We start from the raw sequence: 24,032 nt of genomic DNA on the forward strand, positions 1-24,032 counted from the left end.
TACACGAATCATGAGTGTAAACTGGAAAACAGCCAAAAATTTCGAAATTCTTTCAATCTATGCATTAAATTAAAGATAAATTTAGTGTAATCCGACGAAATTTTAAAATAAATGTTTTCATGAAACTATTTTTTTATCACGCCCTAATGTAGAGCAAGTTAGTATAGGACAAGTTTCCATATGGCCATCTGACATGGGGCAAATAGTCTTGACACCGCTTCGAAGCGCCAATATGCCATTTTCATTGATGTCATTCAGAAAACTAAAAAACCATAAAAGCTAGAAGTATAATTGAAATCGTTGAAACAGAAAGTCATTAACACAAGAAACTTTAAGCATGGAAATTTTAATAAAAAATTTTTAAAAAAAATTGCCTCGCCCTGGTGTAATGCTCTTTGACGATTGCTGAAAATTATAACTAAGAACCAGATTAACATCCTGTTCCCCAAACTGCCCGGAGTTGGAGGATGTTAATTTAAAAAACTTTATGAAAAATTGTTTGGATTGCTTCTGCATTTTATCTGCAATTTATTATTCAATAAAATTGAATTGGGTGGCATTAAATTTATAGGAATTGAATGGGTCAAAATTCTTTCTGCATTTATATGAGCCATTTCCTGCTATATTAACAAAAATATATATCTGTCCTAAATTACTATGGTTGAAAAAACTGTTTGAAATAATTGACTAAAACGGATCAACCGTACAATTGCCACCAGAGGCGGATCTAGGATTTTCTGTGTGTTGGAGGGGGATTTTCAAACGTTTTTTGAAAATTTTTTCGACTTTTTTATTTGTTCAACCAAATTGAGTTTCCGAGCGCTCCCAGAACTTTTTTGGCACTTTTTGTAACATTTTTGGTCCTCGCTCCCCCTCAACATTAGTATATGTGGCGCCGCAGGCGTCTTTGAAAAATGTCAGGTCGGTCAGCCAAAATAGATTTCTTAAAAGGTACCAAAGGGTCGGCAGGGGATCGAATACCTAAAAGAGTCCACCCACCCCGCCCGCCCCGCCACGCCCCGCCCCGCCCCACCCCGCCCCGCCTAAATCCGCTCCTATGCGTATTTAAGAAAAATCAAATTTTTAAACTAACGTGGCTAAGGTGAGATGCAGATGGATTGTACGGTTAATCCAACTTGACTGCTTGATTTCACTGCTATTCATGGCAACGTTTTGCTCTTTTTAATTCACAGGCACCACACTTGATTTTAAGGTTTGCATCGTGTTCAATCTAATCTCACTATCAACTGAAATATAATTATGAGATAAAATTCAGATAAAGTGTTGAATTTTTGCGTACACATGACGAAAAAAAATTGAATGTTATCCCATTTTTTACTTCAACGTACCAGATGTTAATAAGATATCCCTGATCTTCTAACCGTAATCAGGGTGCAGCGCTTAGTATTTCTTATGATATTTTTATCTACTAAAAAATTGCCAGCCCTATAATTACAAGACTGCTCGCATATCAGGGCAAAGCCCTGAATGTTCCGACTGTCACTTAATTCAAATCGAATAGTTTTTGGGAAAAAGAACAATTGAAAACTTATAAATTTTGAACAATATCAAAGTGTGAAATGTTGAGTCGTACGAAAGTAATGCGACCAATCTGAATAGCTAGCCACTATTCAGTTTGGAAAGATTTTGTTCGCCACGCATAAAATACTTGCGGTACGCTCTCATCATTACGGATAAATTCTTTGAAGCACGCATAATTTAGTCCAGAAGATGGCCAATTTTGCAAAATTCAAACAACAGAACTTAACAAAAAATAATCGGAGTTGAAATATCTTTTCTCTAATGGGGTATATATTTTTTTTGTTGTTGAAAACCACTATTTCGGTCAGCGAAAATTGACTGAACAAAAAACCACACCGAGCATAAGTATTCCGTTTTCTTCGAAAGCCGGAACAAAAAGCAGTAAATTAGCACCAGACCGTTTTATTTAAAATTCGAAATTCGCTGCATTCCAATTGGTCAAAAGTTCGGCTTGGTTAACCTACTTAACATGTACCCCCTTTTATGGAAAGGGGAGGGGGGAATTGATAAGTAGATCCGGTATTGCGCATTTTGCTAAATCAAGTTATTGTTCCAGTTTTTGAAGAAAAATTTGTGCTCGGGGTGATTTTTTTTATCTTGACAGATTTCGATTTTTGAATTCATATGTGATTTTTTTCCGTGAAGTAATGGGGGTTATGGGGGTTGCCAATTTGGAACAATTAACGCGCGATATATTACGTGCTATTAACGCGTAAGCGGCGATTTGATTCGTCTTAGAAATTGTTCCAAATTGGATTCAGGCAGAATATTTGTTATATTTAATACTTTGCTAATTGCATTGAAGTATATTTTGTACTTCACATAGCGTTAAAAGCAAGAATTTAAAAAAAGGCCGAAGTTTTTTTTTGAAGTTTTTTCAGTTTGTCAAAAAATTCATCCATAATTTTATTTTAAACTACTCTTTAAAAATTAAATTGCAATCCGAACATTCAGGATTTGCCCTGAAACGAGCAGTTTTTGCTCCGCGATATTCAAAGAAAACGGAATAACGGAATACTAATGTGCTCGGTGTTGTTTTTTAATTCAGTCAATTTTCGCCGATCGAAATAATAGTTTTCAACAAATTGACAAATATGGACTTACCTCCGATTATTTTTTATAAGGTTCTGGGGGTTTGAAAATTTCCAAATTGGACTAAATTGTGCGCGCTTTGAAGAATTTATTCATCTTGCTGAGAGCGTAACGCGAATTATTGATGCTTGGCGAACTATCCCGCACAACGAAACCACTCCAACTGGAAATGAGGTTAAGTAATCAGATCGGTCGTATTAATTTCGTACGACTCAACATTTCACACTTTGACATTGTCCAAAACAGGAACGGACTACGCTTAGACAGGCTGAATAGCCTTTCATAGAACCTCTGCGAATCGCAGGAACAACAATTATTTTAATTATTATTATTATTATATCCAAGCAGTCTTGTTTTAAATTAATTTTCTATTTGTTAAGCTTAAAAACTAAGCGACGAATGGTCCCAAATGGTCGCGCCACGAAAAAGACCGACCTGTCTTTTTTGTTCAAGATACTTCGTGCTTCCGGGTTGCGAGGCTGCGACCCGCATTCCGCCCTTCTCTGCGTGCGGGTGAATATGTCTCAAAAATCGCAAAGGAGTGGAAGAAAAAATAAGTTGACCAAGTCTTCTGGAAAATTTTTGAGTGAGCGTTCATGAATTTCTTTGAATTCCAAAGAAACACACTTGAAAGTAGGGGCGGATCCATAATTTTCTCGAGGGGGGATGGATTTCCAAAAAAATTTGGCGACCTTTTTTTTTTTTTTTTTAGTTCAACCAACCAAATTGAGCTTCCCCAACCCAAAGCACTACAAAGACCCTGTTTTGGCGAAAATTTCAGCGCCGCAGTCAAAAATTTGAATAAACAGGCCACAAAGGGGGTTTTAGGCACTTTTTGGAAATTTTTGACCAAAAAAAAATCGTTTTTTTTCGGCGCGCGCTCCCCCCTCAAAATTAGTATGTATTGTTGACGAATTTTAACTTCAAAAGCATTGCAGATTTTCCTTATTTTCAATAATTTTTAGTGTAAAAGCGCATAAACTTTACAGTTTTTTGCAGCTGCTTTGATTTTGCACGTGATTCCATTAAAATTAGCAAGTAAAAATATATGAAAGTTTTTCATTATTTGGGGCTTTTTAGTCGAGCGTTCACGTGGTCTCATAATAAATAATGAAAAACACATGATGAAAGTTCCTGCGTTCTATGATGGTCTCGAGCTGATCTCAAAAAAGGCGGTAGCCAGCAGAAAGGCGAGAATGACAGGAGAAATCATGAGGTATTATTTGTTGTTGTCCCGAAGCCAGCTTTCGAAGCAATGATGGTATATTTTCCGCTAATTTTGTACGTAGGCAAAGAAAAAATATATAAGTTACGTTTTATCGCGTGAGGCGTTTTATAGAGCAGGCTGGCTCTACATTTCTAGTAGCGCCCGATGCATTCATTTATATGACTGGTAGTTTGTTAATATATTTCATCTGACCAAAAGTTAATGAATTAGTTATTGTTCCGAATCTCAAGGTTAAAAAGAATTCGCTTTGTTTTTATTATATCTTCTTTTTTGTTATTAGTGCTCCATATACTTTAAAAGGCAGTCAGAACATTCAGGGCTTGCCCTGATACGAGCAGTTTTGTTATTATTCTGTCCTCTTTATTTAAAAACAGAAAACATCCCGTACGCCAGAGCAAAGTACTAAATGTTGTGACTGCCCACTAACTGGTATCGAATAGTTGTTGCTTAACAAATTATTAGAACACCATAAAAATTTTTTCAATTTTTCAAAAAATTCATCCATAATTTTATTTTAAATTACTCTTTAGAAATTAAAATGCAATCCGAACATTCAGGATTCGCCCTGAAACGAGCAATTTTTAATCCGCGACTTTCAAAGAAAACGGAATAACGGAATACTAATGCTCAGTGTTGATTTTTTATTCAGTCAATTTTCGCCGGTCGACAAATTTTGTTTATACCCCATTTAAGATATGGACTTGCCTCCGATTATTTTTTGTAAGGTTCTGGGGGTTTGAAAAATGCCAAACTGGACTAAATTGTGCGCGATTTGAAGAATTTATTCATCTTGCTGAGAGCGTAACGCGAATTATTGATGCTTGGCGAACTATCCCGCACAACGAAATCACTCCAACTGGAAATGAGGTTAAGTAATCAGATCTGTCGCATTAATTTCGTACGACTCATCATTTCACATTTGATATTGTCCAAAAGAGGAACGGACCATGCTTAGACAGGCTGAATAGCCTTTCATAGAACTCTGCGAATCGCAGGAACAACAATTATTTTAATCACTATTATTATATCCAAGCAGTCTTGTTTTAAATTAGTTTTCTATTTTTTAAGCTTAACAACTAAGCGACGAATGGTCCCAAATGGTCGCGCCACGAAAAACACCGACCTATCTTTTTTGTTCGAGATGTTTTGTGCTTCCGGGTTGCGAGGCTGCGACCCGCATTCCGCCCTTCTCTGCGTGCGGGTGAATATGTCTCAAAAATCGCAAAGGAGTGGAAGAAAAAATAAGTTGACCAAGTCTTCTGGAAAATGTTCGATGGAGAGTTCATGAATTCTTTGAATTCCAAAGAAACACACTTGAAAGTAGGGGCGGATCCATAATTTTCTCGAGGGGGACGGATTTCCAAAAAAATTTCGAAAATTTTGTCGACCTTTTGTTTTTATTTTTTAGGTCAACCAAATTGAGCTTTCCCAAAGCACTACAAAGACCCTGTTTTGGCCAAAACTTCTGCGCCGCAGGCACAATTTAAAATAAACAGGCCAAAAAGGGGGGTTAGGCACTTTTTGGAAAATTTTGACCAAAAAAAAAATCGTTTTTTTTCGGCGCGCGCTCCCCCCTCAAAATTAGTATATATTGGTGACGAACTTTAACTTCGAAAGCATTTGCATATTTTCCTTATTTCATTAATTTTTAGTGTAAAAGCACATAAGATTTACAGTTTTTTGCAGCTGCTTTGATTTTGCACGTGATTCCATTAAAATTATCAAGCAAAAATATATGAAATTTTTTCATTATTTGGGACTTTTTAATCGAGCGTTCACGTGGTCTCATAAAAAATAATGAAAAATACATGATGAAAATTCCCGCGTTCTATGATGGTCTCGAGCTGATCTCAAAAAAGGCGGTAGCCAGGAGAAAGGCGAGAATGACAGGAGAAATCATGAGGTATTATTTGTTGTTGTCCCGAAGCCAGCTTTCGAAGCAATGATGGTATATTTTCCGCTAATTTTGTACGTAGGCAAAGAAAAAATATATAAGTTACGTTTTATCGCGTGAGGCGTTTTATAGAGCAGGCTGGCTCTACATTTCTAGTAGCGCCCGATGCATTCATTTATATGACTGGTAGTTTGTTAATATATTTCATCTGACCAAAAGTTAATGAATTAGTTATTGTTCCGAATCTCAAGGTTAAAAAGAATTCGCTTTGTTTTTATTATATCTTCTTTTTTGTTATTAGTGCTCCATATACTTTAAAAGGCAGTCAGAACATTCAGGGCTTGCCCTGATACGAGCAGTTTTGTTATTATTCTGTCCTCTTTATTTAAAAACAGAAAACATCCCGTACGCCAGAGCAAAGTACTAAATGTTGTGACTGCCCACTAACTGGTATCGAATAGTTGTTGCTTAACAAATTATTAGAACACCATAAAAATTTTTTCAATTTTTCAAAAAATTCATCCATAATTTTATTTTAAATTACTCTTTAGAAATTAAAATGCAATCCGAACATTCAGGATTCGCCCTGAAACGAGCAATTTTTAATCCGCGACTTTCAAAGAAAACGGAATAACGGAATACTAATGCTCAGTGTTGATTTTTTATTCAGTCAATTTTCGCCGGTCGACAAATTTTGTTTATACCCCATTTAAGATATGGACTTGCCTCCGATTATTTTTTGTAAGGTTCTGGGGGTTTGAAAAATGCCAAACTGGACTAAATTGTGCGCGATTTGAAGAATTTATTCATCTTGCTGAGAGCGTAACGCGAATTATTGATGCTTGGCGAACTATCCCGCACAACGAAATCACTCCAACTGGAAATGAGGTTAAGTAATCAGATCTGTCGCATTAATTTCGTACGACTCATCATTTCACATTTGATATTGTCCAAAAGAGGAACGGACCATGCTTAGACAGGCTGAATAGCCTTTCATAGAACTCTGCGAATCGCAGGAACAACAATTATTTTAATCACTATTATTATATCCAAGCAGTCTTGTTTTAAATTAGTTTTCTATTTTTTAAGCTTAACAAGTAAGCGACGAATGGTCCCAAATGGTCGCGCCACGAAAAACACCGACCTATCTTTTTTGTTCGAGATGTTTTGTGCTTCCGGGTTGCGAGGCTGCGACCCGCATTCCGCCCTTCTCTGCGTGCGGGTGAATATGTCTCAAAAATCGCAAAGGAGTGGAAGAAAAAATAAGTTGACCAAGTCTTCTGGAAAATGTTCGATGGAGAGTTCATGAATTCTTTGAATTCCAAAGAAACACACTTGAAAGTAGGGGCGGATCCATAATTTTCTCGAGGGGGACGGATTTCCAAAAAAATTTCGAAAATTTTGTCGACCTTTTGTTTTTATTTTTTAGGTCAACCAAATTGAGCTTTCCCAAAGCACTACAAAGACCCTGTTTTGGCCAAAACTTCTGCGCCGCAGGCACAATTTAAAATAAACAGGCCAAAAAGGGGGGTTAGGCACTTTTTGGAAAATTTTGACCAAAAAAAAATCGTTTTTTTTTCGGCGCGCGCTCCCCCCTCAAAATTAGTATATATTGGTGACGAACTTTAACTTCGAAAGCATTTGCATATTTTCCTTATTTCATTAATTTTTAGTGTAAAAGCACATAAGATTTACAGTTTTTTGCAGCTGCTTTGATTTTGCACGTGATTCCATTAAAATTATCAAGCAAAAATATATGAAATTTTTTCATTATTTGGGACTTTTTAATCGAGCGTTCACGTGGTCTCATAAAAAATAATGAAAAATACATGATGAAAATTCCCGCGTTCTATGATGGTCTCGAGCTGATCTCAAAAAAGGCGGTAGCCAGGAGAAAGGCGAGAATGACAGGAGAAATCATGAGGTAACATTTGTTGTTGTCCCTAAGCCAGCTTTAGAAGCAATGATGGTATATTTTCCGCTAATTTTGTACATAGGCGCAGAAAAAATATATAAGTTACATTTTACCGCGTGAGGAACGACGCTATTTGCTAGTAGCGCCCGATGCATTCATGCATTATTTGACTGGTGGTTTTGTTAATATATTTCATCTGACCAAAAGTTAATGAATTAGTTATTGTTCCGAATTTCGTTACAAGAGTAACGGAATACTTGTGCTCGGGGTGGTTTTTTATCCTAAAAATTTTCGACTATTTTATTAGCAATTTTTTAGGGAGTTTTTTAAAAAACTTATTCGAAAACTATTGCTGTCCTAAATTCAAATTTAAAATGATAATTCGTAAAGTTGTGGCGCTAAAACTGCCTATTTGGAACGATTAACGCGCGATTTATTTCTGCTATTCACGCGTCAGTAGAGATTTAATTCGTCTTAGAAATTGTTCCAAATTTATTGAACGAAGCTCATTTGCCGTAATTGATTTGTTACTAGAGCGAAATCTATCACTTTGTACTTAAGATGGGGCAAAAAATCCCAAGTTTAAAAAGAATTCACTTTGTTTTTATTATATCTTCTTTTATGTTACTAGTGCTCCATATACTTTAAAAGGCAGTCAGAACATTCAGGGCTTGCCCTGATACAAGCAGTTTTGTTATTATTCTGTCCTCTTTATTTAAAAAACAGAAAACATCCCGAACACCAGAGCAAAGTACTAAATGTTGTGACTGCCCACTAACTGGTATCGAATACTTGTTGCTTAACAAATTATTAGAACACCATAAATTTTGCACAATATCAAACATCAAGAGTTAAAATTTGAGTAGTACGACCAATTAGCTTGTCTCAAAACATTTTCAAAAATTATTGTGTGCTCACCAGGCATAAAAAAACCGTATTACGCTTTCAGTATTCTGAACAAAGTTTTCACGGCGCACTTAAATTATTCTAGAGCATGGTCAAATAGCCAATGTTTGAGTTCCCAGAATTTTTAGATAAGAAGATTGAAATAGTTTTTTTTGAATTCAAGCAATCGATATTTTCAATGGATATAAAACTTTTTTTTGTAATGACAACAATTTAGATCGCCGAAGTTCAACTGACTAAATAAAACCACCCCAAGCATGGACACTACATATTTCTATTCAATCGCGTCAATTTTTTAAGTAAAAAGTTTAGCAAAAAACTCAAACAAGTAGCGGGTTTAGGGAAGGCGGACGCCCCCCCCCCCCCCCTCAGGGATTTGACCCCCTGACTAGCCAAAGGGTCCCCTTCGGTACCATTTTTAAGACTTCCCGTTTTTGGCTGACAGACCACTGACCATAAAACATTTCTAAAGGCGTCCTTGGCGCCAATCTATACCATAACTGAGAATGAAGCGCGCGCCAAAAAAACACGATCAAAAACTGATAGATAAATTGTAAATTAACTGCCCAATATAATAGAGGAGTCAGTTCGAGTCCCAGATAAAACCGTACAGTTTTTCAACTCATTTTTAATCTGAGACGATAAACTTTGATGTGGTTCTGTACTTACAAAATAAGAAGGTCTGCCTTATTACTAAAACCATCGCAACGTGATTGGCACAATTACTTCTTAAATGTTTTGCACATAACCCGGAAAACCACAATCTCGCAAAAATGTTGTTGTTTGTTCTTCGTTTTTTTTTAAAATTGAAAATTGGTTCCAAGCTAGGTAAAATGCAAGTTAGAAGTTAAACTTTGTTGATTTCCCTGGGAGAACAGATTGTTTTGAAAATTTTAAAAGTTGTTAAAAAATTTTAAGTTTTTTTTAAAAGTGCTAAGCTTTTTATGTTTTTAAATAATTCATTGTATAACGTATTTGAATGGTTCAAATTTTCATTCATGACCAGAAAATTTTTTTTTTCATAATAACCAAACATATGTTCAGTTTGAATCGAAATGAAACATTCGTATACTCTAAGCTAAGAAAGATAAACGACTCTGGTTGCAGTGATATCACTCATTTAACCAATTGTTTCGAATAGAAATAATTAGGAGGCTGCTTAAATTATTTTATTGAAACTGTTTTTTTGTTTGTTTTTTTTTTCATTTTTGTCCGCGCCGTCCTTTAAATGATTTTTTATTCTTTCATAATATATCTTTCTTCTCTTCTTCACTGTCATATACCGTGGCTACACAAGTAAAGGATAGTGAAATGGTAATTTAATAGCTCACTATATCAGAGTAGTCAGTTCGAGTCCCAGATACGTCAGCTCAAGCTCTTTTTACAACTTTTCAATTGGATCGATTTGAAATTCTTGAATTTTTCACAATGAGTTTGTCTGCAATGTTTTTCAAATGATTGAAGTTGCACTAATATATTAGGCGGTTCAGCGTCTACGCAGGGGCTAAAGCGGAACAACTCTACAGACAAATTTTCATCTAAGAATTTATCTTCAAAATATTGCGTTGTTCGGCAGTTAAAATTTTGCATTTTGTTTTATCATTGTAACTTGCTTGGCACAGTTAGTGGCACGGGTGATTGGTGAGTAGTACTTCATGGTTCTAGTCCAAATGGGAACCCAAATGAAGGGTTCGAAATCACAGAGATGCAACTGTGAGGAGATAAAGCAGAGCGTGCAATAAGCAAAAAACCAAGAACGCAGATTGCGCCTCGTGCCCTGACCCTTCTTGGTGTGTTTTTTTTCCGTCCATTTTCGGCAATCGAAACAACCACTTTTCTTAACAATATTTTTTCTGTCCCATTAATGACTCCCTAAAACCAAATTGAGAAAAACTATATTACCTCAGATCATTTTTTGCAAAGTTCTGGACGTTTGAAAATTGCCAGTTTGGACGTGCTTTGGACTAATTTATGCACACTTTGAAGATTTTATCAATAGCCCTGACAGCGTAACGCGAATTATTTATGCGTGTTGAATTATACCGTACAAAAAATTGTAAATACTTAATTGTCCCAAAAATCTATTCGTTGCAGATTAGGGGCAGTCGGAACATTCAGGGCTTTGCCCTGATGCACGAGCAGTCTTGTTTGATTATTATTAGTTTGTCGACCTAGATTCCGCAATTTCGATTAAGTTGTTTTCTGCTTAATTTTGAGCTTAGTTTTCACGTTGCTACTTCCGTGAACCATAAACCTCTACTCAATTGGCCTTCAAATTCCTATAGGGAGAGAACTCAACTCAAAGTTTAGAGCTTTTTGCTAAAGAAGGGCAAACAATTTGATCATGGAGTCGCCCAGAAACAAATTAGATCAAACGTAAACATAATAGATCTAATAGAAGAATCAATAAAAGCCAGCGAATGGTTTTGCTTTGATCCAATCATAAATGGGTTTCAAGGGAATGATAACGTGATAACTTCATGTGGGTCTGTGATTAAAACAAAATCGAATCCATGAAAATGCATATACCCAACAATTATTTATTGTATTTAGCATGCATTAGAAAATTGTAAATAGTTATTTTGTACTTATCATAAAAGTTTCATATTAACTGCGTCTCGGAGAAAAAAAATTAAAAAAATATTTTGAAGTCCTAGAGCGCATCAATGGTAAACAGAACCAAAATTGCGCTAATACGTTTATTGTTTTCAAAAAACTGTGAAATTGAACAACTTGCAATAAAATGAGTCAAAATGAGTGTTGTTTTCCATGAGTTTTTCACAAATGTCATTTTTAGGCAGTTTATGTCATTTTAGGACGTTTAAGTTACGTTTTTTGACAATGGTTTTACACTCTGAAAGTTACTCTCTCTTACACCCTTTTACACTCTGGTGATGGTTATTCTGATAAAATCTCTGAAAATTATGATTCAATGAATTTCAGATTATTTTGACCAAATAGAGACAAGACTGTTTGTATCAGGGCGAAGCTCTGGCTGTTCCGACTGCCTTTTAAAATCTATGGAGCAGCAATGACATGAATGTAATTAAAAATTAAATGTAATTAAAAAAAATATAATAGTAATAAAATAAATTTTTTTTTTAAGTTTGAGATTTTTTTGTGAAAATCTTCCCCCCACAAGCCATATAAAGTACAAAGTGATAAATTTTGCTCCTATCAACAAGTCAATTATGGCACATAAGCTTCCTTCAAAAAATTCGACCCCTCCTTTAAACAATTCGACCCCCTGCCAATTCGACCCCCTGCGAATTCGACCCCCTGCCCTCAGGGATTCGACCCCCTACCTACCCAAGCGCGCGCCAAAAAAACGCGATTTTTTTGTCAAAATTCTCGAAAATCAATTTGGTCAAAAAACAAAGGTCGTCAAAGTTTTCGAAAACTTGTTGAAAATCCGCCCCCCCCCCCTCCTCGAGAAAATCCTAGATCCGCCCCTGGCCAAAATGGCAATCTTTCAAGCGTTTCGTGTTGGTTACTGGGTGTACTTGCCTGAAGCCCACATGTAATGAAAAACTCGTGAGCTAGCGCCAACGCATAGTTTCGGTAGCAAATTGATCTGGCAAATTAAAATGAAGTTAGGTATGTGATCAAAATATTGCGTCAGCAGAAACGAGTTTCATCACTTTCTACCTGAAATTATTGTGGGGGAAGATTTCTTAAATAAAAACTGAAATTGTGTTCAAAATTGTTTTTCACCAAAAGCTACTATAGACATGTTAAATGGTAGTAAAAGTTCTTAGTGTTCCATCCGGATATCAAAACTTTGCATGATTTTCGTCGACTTCACTTCGAACCCAATTAGTATCTGTTTCAGTTGCTATCTGAAGAGTATCCGCTTTCTTGACCAGGCATGACTAAATGCTGTTTAACTTTTATGGTCAGCGATGTCAGAGCTAGCTTAAGCCAAGCGTGATTGGGACAAAAGTAATTGCGATGATCTGGCCATCTTTTTTATTTATGTTTCCAGAAATTAAAAAAAAATTAGATCTTATGAATTCACGGAGTTGAAATATTATGCTGGGAGTTCCTATGCGTAGTGCTGCGGCTACAGTAACCTTGAGGTAAACTTCACGTTTTATATTTGTTTTGTTGAGCGTGTGCACAAAAGACAAAAAAGATCAGTCTGAAGTTGCTATTTGAAAATTCTTATTGGTTTAATTTTTTAAGCTCATAGTCAACTTCTGACAGTATCACATGACGCAGTCAACAGGATTCCTGTCTCAATACATTAGAACTCACATGAGGAGTCCTGTTTTCAGGACTACGACGAACTCCGATCCACACTGGAACTTTAAAATTTGTTTTGACCAGTTTAAAATGGCAGTGACTGTGAAAAAGAACGTGAATCCAGAAAAACTATTGGAGGAGACAAAACCAGTCTTGGAAGAGCCAGTTCCGAGACCATAAATTCCTCCAACGAATGAAGACGCTTTAGCACTCACTGAACGAGAAGCAACAGACAAATTGGCGAGGGACAAAGTCCTGCTCGAGAAGGAGAGAGAAGAGAAAGAGGGCCTAAGGTCGGTCGGTCATAACGAGTAATTCAAGGAAGTCCGAAACGCCTGGCATTGCGGTTTTACTTAGCACTGGGTACTGAAGGACATAAGATTTAACCGAAAAAACCCACATGTGGAAGTTTCCAAATTAGAGCTTAAAGAGATGTATAAGGTTATATTGGCTAAAGCTTCCTTTGAAAAAGCGCGAAACGTTACAAACGAAAAATATAACTTTGTAAAAGATTGGAAGAAACAGGAGAAACTCTGGAATCATGTCACGCAGCACTAACTGCACAAGCAGCAAGGGTAGAATTGGAAACTCTTGAAGACAAACTAGTACAAGACTTTTTCATTTCGAAGATGAGAAACACTGTACTACAAGATAGACTAACATTCAAAACATTTTAGCCCGACGAAGTACTGAAAACAGTTCTGAAGTTCGAGCAGAGTAAGCAAACTACACAAGCGTTTTACAGGTCAAATGCTACTACTGCGAGTGCAGGTCATTTCGCGGGGCCACCGATTAAGATAAAACAAGATCACAATGACAAAAAACAACAAATAGAACCAAAATTACAGAGGACCGAATAGAAATAGGTACCAATCCGTTCTAAGAGAGCTTGTTAAAATTGATAAGATAAAATTGATAAAAAGAAAAAATGAAAATTTTTGATATTTTTTGTCATTTATTCAAGCAAAATTTTTTTAGTTTGCTTTAAAGTGCAGTCGGTACAGTCTGGTATACCAGTCGTCTTGTCTTTCTTTCTTCCGTGTAATTTGTCAGGTTTCGAGAAAGTAAATTTATCCCATCCATAGTAGTGCTGTACATTCAGTTTGAGTTTTTGTGCGTTCAATTCCGTTGATAAATCATTAATTATTATTCATTGCTCATTGTCCCAATTTGATTTCAGCAGTTCAGTTTAATATTGAATATTTATTTGGGAAGTTGACCAGGAGTTTATGAGCACTTTCAAAAAATCTGAGTTGCTGAAAGTTCAGACACTGAGCACGGTGTCGGAGTTCTCGCCTCCCGCGTGTTCTGTCGTGTTTACTTATCCAAGTGATCACTCATGTGACAGAGAGTACAACTGGCCATCAAGCAGCACCCCACGACACAGTCCTCACGGCCACTACCTGAGGTATTTTTCTGAGCTCGCATTCGGTACCGGCGATTAAAGCATTCGCCAGCACGATAGAAACAGCTCCTTCGATCAGAACACACACGCAGATCATTGGCTGCAACAAGCTTTTTTCCAGTTTCTTCCCCTCCCTTCCCCCTGATAGTCTTCCATAAATCAACCAAAACAAATCTGGTCGACCAAAAAATGCTCCTCTTCAAAAAGGTTATATCAAATTGTTAAGTATAATTATAATAACAACCACCAAATGGCTGTTTTTCCGAGTCAGAGCGCGAGGGGGTCGAGGATCTTGGTTTTTTGCCACCTGGACTGAATCAAAAACTATCATATTCACAGCCCGTATGAAACTGCCTATCCTTAACGGGATTCGAACTCATATCTACTGCGGTCCATTCAGATGCTTTGAGCTCTGGGTTATTAGTGCTACACAATTGCTCACATCTTCCAATTACATTGGATTGGAGAAGAGGGATTTTGAATAGTTCAAGACATGTTTAGAAGAGGTCGGAAATAGGCAAAAATTTGGATGCTCACTCTTAGCGGAGGAACCATGCCAGACTGCGTCACAGCACTGCACATTGTGACTTACACGCCACAGACTTAAGTAACTCTCCAATGCTAATGTATGGGGTATATATATGTGATACCTAAAAAAATGCCCTTGCACTAGGCCCGAGATAACGCCCCGGAGGGGCTTGTAACGCTATCGTTCGGATTTTCACTTTACATAAATTAGCAGCTGCAATTGGGTGTCAATCACCGGAGAAATCGACCCCAGCAAATGTCTTGACACAAGTACTGCAAAAAGCGAGAAAAATGGCTGACAGCGATAGTAGGAGACTGACCAAATGTTGCAGTTTGAATCCTAAAGCAAAACTTTTCATCACGTGTTGCAAAACCTCGTTGTTATTCTGAAACTTTTCTTTGCGATAAGAAATTGAATTTTTTGCCTTTACCTGAGAAATTTAAAACAAAATGAAAATATCTGACTTGATCGCGTGGCGTAGGTTTGTAAAAAAAATGGCTGATTAAAAAACCAAAATTAGTCTGAAGAAAAAATACCTTACAAGCACAAATATTCCGTCACTGTCTTCGAAAAGCGGAGCAATAAGATTTTTTAAAGTTTTCAACTTGTAATCATTACCTGTATCTGCAACGTATTTCTTGAACGTTTTGAACTTTTTTTACACAGTTATGTTACAGTGAGACAAATCCCAAAACATCCGCTTTCAGCAAACTTTGCATTTGCTTAAACAAAGAGGTACAATAAGATCTACAACCGGCACAAAAAACCCTAGTGATTCTATGATATTCTTTATTATGCCTGCGTTTTAGATTTGAAAAGTTATTTATTGGAAAAAGTTAGTAACATTCGGATTACATAATAAAAAAAGTCGCAGCTGTACGAAGATTCTGTAGTTCTTTTCAGTATATCATAATGACGACTACCGATCTCACCAAACTCATTATCCTTTAATTGTTCTCCTTTTTTTCCAAAGTTTGTGATGTTAGTTTGCTTCTGTTCAAGCTAATTTCAGCGATCGAGTCTTCATTGTCAACAAAATTTATACCCGAATAAAGAGATAACAAGTACCTGGTTTTCAATGCACCAACATATTTTACGTGAAATAAAAAAAGAACAGTGCTATTCCTAAATTTTGAAATAAATTAACATAAATTGTTCAACATTTATAAGCAAGGTAGAAAGTCAATTTTTGTCGGCAAAACTAGTTTTTTTTTACACAAAGACCTGATTTAAGAGAAATTGGCTAGGGTTTTTCTTGATTGAAGAATTATGCTTTTTTTGTCGTGGAAAAAATTACAAGTGCGAAAAGTTGCTGTTGGTGAATCAAGCCCTCTTTAGTAACCAAAGAAACAGGTTATTGACCTTTTAGAAATCGGAGAAAGTAAATTGATAAATTTTAGTCCAGCAACAAAAGAACTGATAAATTTTACGTTCGAGTTTTAATTTTGCCGAGGATTGAAATTTGGACACACCATAACAGGCTTTAACGTTCCAGCTGACTTCTCTTTCTAGTGTAACTAATAGATTTTCTGATATAGTACTCACAATCACAGCCAAATTTTGTAAACGGCTGAGTGCTAGACAATTAATTAGCATTGATTTTATATTATATTGTACAATTTCCCGGAGTCTGTCGTGATTTTGATATCCTGTGCATGTGCCATTTTTTTCAATGAGCTTTTGACCTGATTTTGGTATGTTAATTTGTTGTCAAAGAAGACGCCTAAATATTTAACTTCATTAACATAGTTTATATTTCGATCACCAACTTGAATTATTTCTTGTTTTTTAATTGTTACCAAAAACCGAAATTTCAATTTTATCTTGATTGATTTTCAAACAAATATGATTAAAATTGTTCAACAAAGTAGTGATTTTATTTTTCAAATGATTTTTGCATCGGTTTTTATTTTGTACGTTACTCAGCAGTATTGTATCATCTGCATAATGTATGGTATCAATATTTACCAGTTTGTAAATATCATTGACATTTAAATCCTTCGAAAGAGGTCATAGAACTGTACTTTGAGGAACTCCTCTTGCGACCAGGCACCAATCAGATTCTCTGCTATTCAACATGACTTTGTGATGTCTGGTGGTCGGATAACTCTTAATAAGGCTTGTGGCAATTGAAATGAGGTCCAAGCATACAAAAATTTTAGAAAAAATATTGTGTCGAACGCTTTAGATAAATCAAGAAGACGACTCGCAACCAGCCTTTTTATTGAGTTGGGGGCTTTTAACATTAGAGCATTTATTGTAGAAAACTACCTTCGAAACCCAAGTTAATAATCACTCATCAAATGAAATTTATCGCAGTACTAGAAACAACTGTTGTTGAAGAATTTTTGCCATTGCAAGAGTTTTAGTCATAAGTCTGTAATTTGTTGCATCTTCATATCTTCGGAATCGCCTTTTATGAACAATTGTGTTGTGTTAGTCAATTTCATTCTATCCGGAAAAATTTTGAGAACAAGGTATTTAGTAACTAATTGTATGTCTAAAGTTTCTTTTTTGGTGGCCGCATCATGTAAGGCCCGATCTTGTAGTATAGCACTACCCAAAGGTTTCTTTATTTTCAAAGCAAGAAGAAGTATTAGTAGTTCATGCCTGGTATCAAACCTGAAAGAGATAAATTTTCCTTGATGATATGTTTGAGCCTTAAAAAAATCGAACAATTAGTTTCAAATAAAATTCCCTTGGCTTACTGAATTCAAAATTAAGCAAAAATTTTTTTTTCTATCAACTTAAACATTGCCAAACTATTTTCTTATCGGTGGATGATCCAGAGAAGTTTTTGCTGCTCTCCATTCCTTCATAAAAATTTATTTTGTTCTTTATGATGACGCTGTTTTGATAGGTTGGTTGTAAAACTGATCATAATCATTCCTTGGACACTAGAAGTTTTAAATCCGTGAATTATTTCAAAATTTATAATCTAATTTCTTCTGTTTCACGTTCAAACTGCGTTTAATTTTTTGATACATATTATTTAGCAAGTGAAAAAACCAATTTTTCTTTTCATTCCTGTTTTTTTATCGGAGCATGCTTCAAAATAGCTTTTTGGAAGTATCCCCAAAAGCTGTCAACATACTGTCAGGATCAGTTTGCATTTAAAAAATGACCAACCTGATGATTTTACCAAGTTTCTGAGTTCGTCATTCTTTTTTGATGAAGGTGAATTGCATTACGGGTAGAAAAGCAAGCAAGGAGACCAATTTTCATCGGGCAGTCAAACCCGATGGTATCTATTATTATCTAAAATCGTGTCATAGGTAAAATAATCAATAAGTGGAGTACCAGCAGGTCTTTTTGGTGTGAAACTGTTGCTTATTGATAGACCGCTTGATCATAGTATCGACATATTTTTGTTTTTGATCTCTCTTCACATATTTCATAATATAGTTGCCCATCAAAATTATCTTATTGTTGGCTATGGCTGCTTTATCAAAAGCTTTTGCAAGTTTTTCAAGGAAGTCAGGACAAAGACTTTTTAGGACAGTAAGATAGGTCTGACATCGTTCAACTTGATTATCGATTCACAAACTTTCAAACCGAGAAAAATAATGAAATTACGCTTCAACCGTGTTTTTTTGGCAGTAAGAAAGCAGTCCTTCCCCTTTTTGTTTCGTTATTCGAGCCCGTATCACAACTGAAAGCTTGCGAAAATTCTTTTCTTGGTTTGTATGCGCCACAGTTGTCTTCAAATGTTAACAATGTTCACTAAATGCATAAAGACAGATGCTACTTATGCCGTTTACCAGTTTGTTAAAATGAAGACATTTTTTATTGAGACTTTGGAAGTTTTTACGGAAAAATCTCAAGTTTGATTGAAAATTTAAAAGTTTTTTTTTCAAATTTGTCGTATGAAATCGTTGGACCTGGGCTTAGTTCAACATCACCGGAGGAAGTTACTGAAATTTCGATTACATTGGTTACTAAATCTAAAGCAAAAATTAAAACAAAATATATTCAAGCTAAATTTATGTTTTTTTTTCAAGTTTCTTCTTCCTCAGAGAATAAGTAACCTTAAAATGATTGTGATTGGGCAACAGTGGCCTGGGAGTGAAAAAAACTACTATAAGGTAAAATAGCAAAAAGGTGCTCAATAGGACAAATAAAAATAAATTACTTCGACGCGTTTTAACATGAAATTACAGTATAACTTAATATCTTTTTTGAACTATCGACTGTTTACAGAGTTTAAAAAACAAAAAAATTGTCACCTTAAAAAAAACGGAGATGTATAATTGTGCGAACGCAAGTTATAGGGTTAATACTAGCGCTGTTGATATCCGTGCTGTCTGAACTGCACCTCAGTGTCGATACTAGCATCAGACTGGGTGATACCAAAAGAAAAATTCATTAAATGCCCCATCTGGGCTTCTCTAAGGTATCGAATACCTATTTTGTAGTTCAGGTGCAAGTTATTTTGATAGACTACATTATAATGCACAATTTTTGGATACAGTTTGGGTGTGTCTTTGATCAGCGCATATTATTTTAGCTCCTGTACTTTGTCATAATTCTTAAATTTCTCATCCAGAATTCATCAGTTTTTGTTTTTTGATTTAAATATGGGTATAATTTTGAAAAAAATATATTTCAATTTCGCAAACTACATTGAGATCAGGTTAAAACCTATCAAAACACTTATCTACAAGAGCAGTAAACTCATCAAAAATCTCCACTGCAGATTTGTCATGTTTGGCCACATTGTTTGTAACATCTCGCAAATTTGCAGTTTTCAATTTTTTGAGCTCTTATATCCAAAACTTCCGGCTTTGTGTTGGTCGTAAAACCCCAGTATATATGAATTGCTCAGTCCAAGAATAGTTTTGTTGGTTGTTAATTTCGCAACAATGTTATTTTCTGAAACCAGGTTATACTGGTCACTACTAAACGGGACTGTATATAAAACTAAAACTATAGAAATTTGAGTTCTACCAATTCGGCTGCAGCATTTTATTGAACATTGCAATCCAATACAATTTTTTATGGCGTTGAAAGTATCGCGTGAAACCTTTATGCTTAGTGAGTTATCACGCCCTCAATTTCATCCTAAATAGATTTCAGGAAGTCTGAATGATCATAATAATTGCATCAAACAACTCAAAAACTTGATTTTTTTTTCTGATAATGACAATATAATGAAGAAAAAACAAACTAAAATTGAAAGTTATAGTTTCATGAAAATTTGAACTCGAAATTTTTGTGGTCTGGTTTTGATTTGATCAGTCTTTTTGATTATGATCTTACAGAGAGTATAGCGTATAAATTATAGATCAGCAAAATAAAATGGCTGTTTTTTCTCGAAATGGTTGCGATTCATGGAAACCATGACATTTTAATTTAACCTATCTGCAATACAATTGTTGCATTTTATAACTACGATTTTTGCTAAAAGTTGCCACAAAATTGGACGAAATTAGTTGTGCAGAAAAATTTTTGTTCCGACCCAGAGAGATGCTAAGGAACGTTGTCTTTGGCTGCGTTTTTGAGGTTTTAATTTTAATTATGATTTCAGTTACCCAAACAATCATCAGAATGGGTCGATTGAAATATTGTAATGTAGCTCTCTAAATATTTTGAACGAAATTTAAAAATACTCAGTGTGGAGAAAAAAATAGTTTCGATTGAAATTTTTTTGTATGATTTGGAGCGTTTAAATTCAGCTGGTTATCTTGGTTAGATGACAATCGGTTGTTTCAGCCGTTGAAATCTTTGCTTTACATCAGGAAAACAAAATTTCGTACAAATTTTTGGGGTTTTCTTGAAAAAATTGACGATAGATCTTTTTTGTTAATGTTTGTTAACTTTTTCATCGCTGAAGGCAACTTTGGTCGTGTTTCAATCATTTGATAAATTTTCAAGCTTCTGTTTTCCGTCTTTTCCCAACAGGCATAAAAAAACGGCAAAAAGCCTAAAAAAAATTATTTAAATTTTTTTTTAAATTTTGTTATTAGTAATAAAAACTGGCTGTTCTTATATTACTTCTGTGTCTGAATTCAGTTCAAATTGGCTGAACATTAATTACCTTTTCAACTGGGTGAACTTAGCTGAAATTTTTATCAAAGAACCGGCTATTTATGCGTAGGTTGAGAATTGCAGAATTTTTGAGCAAGCATTGAACTGGAAAATTTATCAAAATGACTTATAAATGATCAAATAATAACAGACACAAACTTTTTCTTTTAATCAAAACCGATTGATTAAGCTTGAACCGTTTTTGTCAAAAGGGAACGTTTTTTTTTTCAAATCTAAATTTTTTTTTGATTATCATGAAAGTTGACATTTTGGTTCGTTACCCAATTAAAAGCAAATAAATAGATACAAATTTAAAAAGCCAATGGTCACTACTTAAAATTGTTGTTATTATCGGATGAAGCGACGGTAGACGAGCACATTTTTTGTTCCGACTTTCGATACGAAAGTAACGGAATATTTGTGCTCGGGGTGGGTTTTTTTTTCTTCAGACAAATTTCGACTTTTTAACTAGCCATTTTTGACGGAATTTTTTTATATCATTCAAAAGGTATTGTTGTCCTGAGCTCAAATTTGAAAAGATATTTCACCTGTGATCATTTTTTTTTGAAAGTTATGGGGGTTTAAAGATTGCCATTTTGGCCAATTTGGGACAATTAACGCGCGATATATTTCGCGCTATTAACGCGTAAGCGGAGAGTTAATCCGTCTTAAATTCATTCCAAATTGGTTGAAAGAAGCTTATTTGCCATAATTGATTTGTTACAAGTAGCGAAATCTATCTTTTTGTACTTTAAATGGCGTGTGGGGGGATGATTTTCATAAAAAATTTCAAAAAAAAAAAAAATTATTTTTATTTTATTACATTTAATTTTTTAATGTTATTACTGCTCGATAAAACCTTAAAAGGCAGTCGGAACATTCAGGGCTTCGCCCTGACACGAGCAGTCTTGTTATTATTAATGACAAGTTTGTTCCTTCGAAATTCGAAGAAAAGGACACAAACTTATGCTTGGTTGATCTTTTTTTTTCTTCAAAAAAGCAATTCGATTTTATAACTAAACGTTTTTGAATGAATTTTTTGATACACGTCTGAACGTATTGTTGTCTTCATTTAGCTCATATTGAAAAAGTTCAAATTTTATTCTTTTCTTTAAAAATGTGCTTAGAAAAATGCTACTTTGCTCATTTTGAGAGCAAAAAACGCGTTATATTGCGTTCTCATGACACGCGTAAGCGGCAGATTTAATCGTTTCGAACTCAATTTGGTAAAAATGTTCATTTGATTTAGTTTGAAGCAGATATATGTCTTGAGCTTTAAGGTACAGTCAGAACATTCACGACTTAGCCCTGCTATGCGAGCACTGATGTTAGAATGATAATAGACGCTAAAAACAGCTCTTCAAATTTATGTAAGAAGAAAAATAGAGTGAATACAAATCTTAAAACAAAATGTATTCATATTTTGCAAATTGATTAGTATATTCAGGGTTTGCCTCTTCTGTTATACGAGCAGGCCAGTTTTCTTTTTCGGCTGTTGTCACACATATAAATGAAATTACAGGAGGTCTGCAAAAAATTTTATCGGCAAACAAATCCGCTTTTGAATGATTACAAAATACATGAAAGTATTTGTACTACGTGAAGTTTAGCTTGTCTCAGCATTAAATTCTAATTTTTGACTTTTGTTTTCCCCAGCAATTTCGTTTTCAAAACTACCAGACTAAAAAGAAAACAAAAAAATTTTAAAAAAAAACAAGACTACTTGTATTTTATGGCAAAACACTGATTTTTGCCGGCTACGCGTCAACCGGTATCAAAATTTTCTATACCAAATATGGTGATGATGATCGAATGTTGGAAAGTTAAATTCTTTTAATTGGAATTGAAATTTCAAAAATCTCAAATAAATTGCTAAAATTATATGTTAAATTATTAAATCCAGGCCATCAAAATTAGAATTGACCCAGTACAAAACAAGCAGACAGGTGATTGTTGCAAACTTGTCATATTAAGAACGCATTCAATAATACATAATACCCAGTTTATTCAGAATGTTTCTTTTTGATTGAAAACTTTCCATCAATCAGTCCGTCCATCATGAAGCTGACCACCATCAAACACCAAATGGATATTATCTTGAGCTGTACCAAATTAATGCGACTGACTAGCATGACCCATGTCAATGTGGAATTATTTTGTAGAGAGGGATATTTCACGCATTTCGAGGCCAAACTGTGCACTGGATAGGCTCACAATTTAGTGTGTGTAGGTCTCTGGAAGTCAGAGACAAGTGATTAAGCATGTTAAAATTTTGTCGGAATGATCAAAGAAAACGAAAGAACAAAAAGAACAAAGAGAGCGTCCTTGCTGCGGAATCCGCTTACAAATCAATCACAAAATACATAGTTTGCCCGTCTAATGCCACTTACAAAAAAAATTCATTTGCTTTTTCAGCATTATAATTAAAACCTTTAAAGTGCGCAAAAATTAGTCCAGAACATGACTAAATTTCCAGAGTTCAACAAAAATAATGGACGGTAAAATTTCTTTTTCATTTTTGAATTCAGGGCGTCAATATTTTTGAAGAAGTATAACTTTTTCACATCTTTCATTTGGATCGCCAAAGATTGACTGAAAAACTACCCCAAGCTTAAATAGTCCATGTCGGAACAAAAAGCTAACCTGTAAACAAAACTGCACTACCTTTACTTGCTTAAGTGACTGCCTCGAAGTAAAAAAAAATCGTGACAGATAAAGAAGAAAAAGAAAACTTTGAACCAGTTTTCACTCGACCTTGAATGTTTTTTCGACGTAGTTATTATTCCGGCTTTCGAGGAAATTGTTGGAACATACGTGCTCGGTGTTGTTTTTTCTCCACACAGATTTCAACTTTCTAACCAGCCATTTTCGTCAAAACTTTCTATATCATCCAACAAAGTTTTGGTGTCTTGAGCTCAAAGTTAAAAACATCATCCACCCCCATCCTTTTTGTACAGATATAGGGTTTCAAAGATTGCCAATTTGGCTAATTTGGGAGAATTAACGTGCTATTGACGCGTAAGTGATAAAAATTCCCCTTAGAAATTGTTTTAAATTGAATTGAGGCTGGCTATTTAGTCTATTTATTAAGTTGAATTTCAGAAGTTTTTTTAGAAATTTGATCAATTTTTTAAATTGAACAATGTTTTATAGAGCTTCAAAGCTGATCGGAAGGTTCAAGGCTTTCCCCTGATACGAGCAATCTTGTTGATCCAACTTTCAAAAAAAGTGAGGAATATATACAGATCA

The 24,032-nt window shown here is 35.0% G+C and overlaps 2 protein-coding genes across 2 annotated transcripts in view; both read left to right on the plus strand.

Moving 5' to 3' along the window:
- The window catches only part of LOC134841275 (rho GTPase-activating protein 18-like), a gene marked incomplete in the record, with an annotated part of 195,183 nt that overhangs the window by 51,859 nt on the left and 119,292 nt on the right, over positions 1 to 24,032 (plus strand).
- The window catches only part of LOC134841276 (prolyl 4-hydroxylase subunit alpha-1-like), a 538,710-nt gene that overhangs the window by 51,850 nt on the left and 462,828 nt on the right, over positions 1 to 24,032 (plus strand). The gene's annotated exons all lie outside the window — the stretch shown is intronic.

Source organism: Symsagittifera roscoffensis, chromosome 3 (assembly GCF_963678635.1).
Source record: "Symsagittifera roscoffensis chromosome 3, txSymRosc1.1, whole genome shotgun sequence".
NCBI classification, from domain to species: domain Eukaryota; kingdom Metazoa; phylum Xenacoelomorpha; order Acoela; family Convolutidae; genus Symsagittifera; species Symsagittifera roscoffensis.